We start from the raw sequence: 6,003 nt of genomic DNA on the forward strand, positions 1-6,003 counted from the left end.
GGGTCTGCCTTCAGCTCAGGTCATGATCCCAGGGTCCTGGGATCGAGCCCCACATCAGGCTCCCTGCTCCAGGGGAAGTCTTCTTCTCCCTCTCCCACTCCCCCCGCTTGTATTCCCTCTCTCCCTGGGTCCCTCTTTGTCAAATAAATAAATAAAATCTTTCAAAAACAATTTAATGCTTATGTGGTATTTTTTCTGCCCTTTTATTTATAACTTTTGTGTTCTTATGTTTTAGATATCTTCTTGTAAACAACTTGTAATTTAAAAATATCTGGTTGAAATTATTTGTCTTTTAATTGGAATGATTGGTCCATCTACATTACTGATATATTTGAGTTTAAATCTAAAATCTTACTATGTGACTTCTATTTGTTCTACGTTTTATGTTTATATCTATCTCCTTTCTTATATTCTTTTGGATTGATAGTTTATTATTTTCTCTCCTATTAGTTTGGAAGTTACACATTATTATGTTATAGGATATAGAGCTAATATTTGCAATGTCAATATCTAGAATATACAAGGAGTCTTTTTAATGAACAAGAAAATGATGGGGAACACAAAAGAAGAATAGGCAAAGATTATGAACAGGCAATTTCCAGATGGGAAAGTATGTGAACTGATACACAGCTTCATTTGAAATCAGAGAAACTCAGATCAAGACAACAAGGAGATATCACTTTACACTCCTAAAATTTGTAGACATTAAAACATGTATTTGGATAATAGCAAATGTTGGCAAGGCTGTGGAGAATTGGCAAATTATATGTTCTACTTGTGAATAATTAAACATATTCAACTGTTCTTAAGCACGAAATAGCCGTATTTAGTAAAATTAAGCATTGTACAATCCAGCAATCCCACTATTGGGTAAAAGCCTTAGAAATACTGGTATATGAGTGTACCAGGAGACAGGCATCAGGAACCTCAACATAGTGTTGTTCAGAGGTGGGAAGGAAATGGAAACACCATAGATGTCCATCAACATGGGACTAGGTTAAAAAAAAACATGGTCGATGCATACTGCAGAATATCATGCAGCAGTTAGAGGAAATGAAAGTAAATAAATCATAAGAGCAGCATTGAGTGAAGAAAGTAAAAACCAGAATTGAATCTAGCAAAACAAATTTGCTATACAAAACCATGCTATTTATTTTTCAGAGACACAAACAAATCTGAGCATATTTAACAAAAACATCATAAAGTGGTTGTCCTCATGGGGTGAAAGGAAACAAGAGAGGGATTTGCATTAAGAGGCAAGATATCCAGAGGGTGCCTGGGGTGCCTCAGTAGGTTGAGCATCTGACTCTTGGTTTTGGCTCAGGTCATGATCTCAGGGTTGAGCCCGCGTTGGCCCTGCATCGGGCCCCAAGCTCAGCACAGAATCTGCTGAAGATTCTTTCTCTCTCCCTCCCCCTCTGTTCTTCCCACTGCTCACTTGCACACATGCACACGCTCTCTCTCTCTCTCATTCTCAAATAAATAAATGAAATCTTAAAAAAAAAAAAAGAGGCAAGATATCCAGAAGTAAAATTTAACAAGATGAGGATCTGTATGGGCTTATGATGACAGAGTGATAACAAAGAGCAGGATTAACTCAATTCAACGGGAGAGTTGCTTTACATCAGTGATTCCAAAGCCCAAATTATGTATATTAGAATCTTTGCCCTATTTGGAGAACATTTAGACAGTGCACTTACTATCTTTTTTAAATAGCCTCATTTAAAACACAAAGGAAGCTTTATATCATGACCATAAATGGAAAACTAGTATATTTTCCTGGTAAATACAAGGGAGGTGTAAAAGTAATTACATGAAAACATGCTGCACGATATTCTGAAGTTCCAGCTGTATACTGTGACCAGCTGAAGGCTGAGTCTGAGGTTGGGTCTCTGTGGAAAAGTCTAGAAAGTCACTAAAAAAACAACAAAAGAAAGCCACTAAAGATAGTAACACCAGCCTACAACATTCCTTTTCTTTAAAATCAGAAGAGAAAGAAAATTAAGAAAGAAATATAACTTTATACGATGTGCTTTAGAAATATTTAATGCCATTAGCTGGCATTTAGCACAACCCCTGAAATTAATTTGAGACCCATCAGTGTTATGTGTCCCACACTTTGGGAAACCCAGGAGTGAACGGCTGCTAATGTATTTTCCAGGCCTTTAACTTTCTGAAATTGCACGAGATTAAGAAAGGCAAAATCTCGTTGTGAATGAGGAAAGATTCCTGGTACGAATAACACGAAATAACAGGATGAATTTCCAGTTGAGGAATTAGGGCTAAAAGTCTGCTTGGCGGGTTGAATCAAATCTCCATGATTGTTTCAGAGCACTCTGCAAATGTTACTTAAGCTCTGGGGATGATCCAGGTGAAGCTCATTGGAACTGGGGGTTGGTTGATGAGTTTTTTTTTTAAGATTTATTTAGAGAACGTGAGTGGGGGGGGAGGGGCAGAGGGAGAGAGAGAATCTCAAGCAGACTCCCTGCTGAGTGGGGAGCCGGCCAAGGGCCTGGATCCCAGGACCCTGAGATCATGACCTGAGCCGAAATCAAGAGCCAGCTGCTTAACCCACCGAGCCACGCAGGTGCCCCTGCTTGATGAGTTCTAATGGGTTGTAACAATGCAGCTTCTGAGCCATCAGCAAGCTTTGGAGCTGTGCTGGGGATGGTGTACAAAGGTAAATATAAAGATAAGAGCCCCCAGAACTTGTAGTTCCATTGGTCTATGACTTCTTTAGCAGTTTACAGGATTACAAATAATTTGATTGATGGAGGGAATAGATATTATTTACCATGATTTCTTCCAGACATTGTGAAGACTATTTAGGTTGCAAGTGACATAAACCTAATAAGCGAAAAGGTGACACAAACTTACCAGGACTGGTTTGCTTTCCTTCTTCAGATTGGTTATCTCCATATCACCAACCCCAGTGGCTTCAGGCTTCCTCCCTTCCAGCTTCCACTCCTGAGGGGAGGAGAGCAAGAGAGCTTCTTTCTCCCAACGGATTCCAAGAGTCTATGGAGCCTGTTATTGGCCAGAATGGAGCCCTGTACCCATTCCTGAACCATTACCACAGGTAAGGAGGATTTCTTAAAGTATAGATTCATCCTCTACACTGGAGATGGGAGTGGGGCCAGTCCCATCCAGAAGACACGTCTGAGAATGGGGAATGGAAATATATGCTGGGAAGGCAAAGTCAACAAATACTCATTGCTTCTTTGAAGTTAGAACCAGGGGTCAGCAAGCTTTTTCTTTAAAGGATAAGAGAGTAAATATTTTATCCTTTTTGGGCCACTTAGGGTCTGTATCACACCTCTCTCTCTCTCTTTCTATTCCAACCCTTGATTTTTATTTATTTATTTATTTATTTGAGAGGTGGGGGGAGAGGGAGAGAGAGAATCTTAAGCAGGCTTTATACCCTGCATGGAGCCCATGTGGGGCTCGATCTCATGACCCTGAGATCATGACCTGAGCCGAAATCAAGAGTCAGATGCTCAACTGAGCCACCCAGGTGCCCCTCTGTTACAACTCTTTAAAAAGGTCGAAACCTTCTTAGCTTGTGGGCTATACAAAATTGGCTGCAAGCTGGATTTGGTCCATAGGCCACAGTTTGCTGATCCTTGAATTAGATTGACCCTTCTTTTCTGTGTTTCAGATTGACTTTTTATAAGGTTTATTTTCTGAAATGCTTCTATAGACAAAAAACCGCTAATCCAGAAGCTTCATTAGAGCAGGGGTCATATCTTTTCTTCTCCTTATTCTTTTCTTCTTTTCCCCCTCCTCCCCCTCCCCCTCCCCCTCCTCTTCTCCTTGCTCCTCTTCCTTCTTTCTCTTCCTTCCCCTCCTCCTCCTCCTTCTTCTCTCTGCTATTATCACTATTTGCCATGCCCTGTTTTTACCACCTTCTATCCAGTGTCCACAGCACAATGTCTGGTAATTGAAGTCACCCAATGAGTGTATATTGAGTAGATAAGAGCCCTTTCTTAAAGCCCCACCAACAAAGACCGGCCTGGAAAGAGGCTTGGAAGAAAAGCAAATCATTCTCTTTGGTGTTTCACTGAGCTGCAATGCTGGGTGATTTCAGGAAGGTGGGTCGTGGTTGGCAGAAAGCAAACTGCGTAAGGAAGCAGGAAACTGAAGTTTCAGTTCTGGCTTTGTCACAGCTTTGTGACTTTGGACAAGTCGTTGATCTTCCTTGGCTCTTTTTGCTTCTTCACTTGTAAAATAAATGACTGGATTAGGGAATGGCTGAAGTTTTCTGTAGGTCAAAATTTCATGGCATAAAGGGAAACATTATACAACAGTGACAGGGGCCGACAAGAGGGGGAACTGTGCCCTTATTGTGGGGTGATTTTGGAAAGTGGTTTTCAGTTTTGGCTTTCTGAAGAAATGCTAATGACCAAAACTGACATATAAATGCAGCTATAATTGAAGGAGGGTTTGTCAGGGGCGCCTGGGTGGCTCAGTCAGTTAAGCATCCAACTCTTGATTTCACCTCGGGTCATGACCTTAGGGCCATGGGATCAAGCCCTGCATTGGACTCTGGGCTCAGCAGGGAGTCTGCTTGTCCCTCTCCCTCTACCCCTCTCCCGCCTGATCACACACGTGCTCTCTCTCAAATAAAATCATTAAAAAGGAATTTAAAACTTTTTTTTCAATTGAAGGCAGGAATATTTCTATTTTTTTTTTCAAAGGATGAGGCTTCACAATATGTTCAGAAGCTTACCTTTCACTACACACATGGCAGACATTTGTAGCTGGAGAAATTACCTCTATGTAAATATTGTCCAATAAATTAATCAAACTTCTACTGAGAACTGATTAAATATCAGGTGCTTAGTTAGATGCCTCAAAGATAGAGAACAGATGGTTCCTTCCCTAAGGGAGTTTTAAACTGGAGATGTTGAATGGAGAATCATTTAGGTCTAACCAGGAAAACAGAAACACCTCTAAGTACTTCGAATGAGGGAATTTATGCGGAAAGTAGTTACACAGATGATGGAATTGTTGAGAAGCCAACAGGGGATGAGGCAGTGACCCAGGAGACGATGCGGACCTGCTGCTAGGATGTTTTTAGAGGCATGGAAAAAGAAATGGCCCGTGATAAATGAGGTGGAAATGCCAGAATTTCCACAGAAGGTGATGGAAATGGATTGAAAGGCTCAGAATAAGGCCAGAGAACCCGCCAGGTGCTTGTGTGCCATGGAAAGTCTTGGAGAAGATATGTTTGTAAGGAAATGCAGAATGTGCGGGTGAGTGGGAGACCAGCATCCCTTGGAAGCCTGGTGGGGCTCCTTGGCAGGCCAAGGCTAACTCTCGGATACATGGGGACAGAACTGGGCTTACCGATAGCAACGGGGAAGCTCACACTCTGGAGAAATAGAGGCCAGATGGTGACATTGAACGTCAGGTGGGCAGAATTATTGTAATGAATTGAAAGGTCAGAGCAGCAACCAGGACGGCCCTTCCTACAGAGCATTATGAAGATGCTTAAAGGAAAAGGACATCTCCGGGCACGAAGGATGGGCAGCCAATAAGAGTACTACTAAATGTGTACAATCAAAAGAGATCAAGAGCGCATGATCGGGAGGCTGAGAGCAATCACTTATAATAAAAAGATACAACACATTGCTCATTTTTGCCAGACCTGAGCCAGTTTTGGAACCTGAAACCCAGTGAGAGGCCAGTTCTGCACAAGGAAGAGCCTTGCCAGGGTCAGCAAGGGTTCTGATGTCACAGCATCAGAATATAGAAAAGACATGGCTGGGCGCCTGGGTGGCTCAGTCGTTAAGCGTCTGCCTTCGGCTCAGGTCATGATCCCAGGGTCCTGGGATCGAGTCCCACATCGGGCTCCCTGCTTGGCGGGAGGCCTGCTTCTCCCTCCCCCTTTCCCCCTGCTTGTGTTCCTGCTCTCACTATCTCTCTCTCTGTCAAATAAATAAATAAAATCTTTAAAAAAAAAAAGAAAAGACATGGCTAATACACACAGGTTCATATTAT

The 6,003-nt window shown here is 42.0% G+C and overlaps 1 long non-coding RNA gene across 1 annotated transcript in view; it reads left to right on the forward strand.

The window, feature by feature from the left end:
* Window positions 1–2,908: 2,908 nt before the first annotated feature.
* The window catches only part of LOC118023793, a 25,582-nt gene continuing 22,487 nt past the window's right edge, over window positions 2,909–6,003 (forward strand). Inside the window, exon 1 of the long non-coding RNA XR_004682895.1 lies at window positions 2,909–3,079. This is a non-coding gene — a long non-coding RNA (uncharacterized LOC118023793). The remainder of the gene's footprint in view (window positions 3,080–6,003) is intronic.

Source organism: Mirounga leonina, unplaced genomic scaffold, assembly GCF_011800145.1.
Source record: "Mirounga leonina isolate KUSES-001 unplaced genomic scaffold, KU_Mleo_1.0 Mir_180, whole genome shotgun sequence".
Lineage (NCBI taxonomy): Eukaryota > Metazoa > Chordata > Mammalia > Carnivora > Phocidae > Mirounga > Mirounga leonina.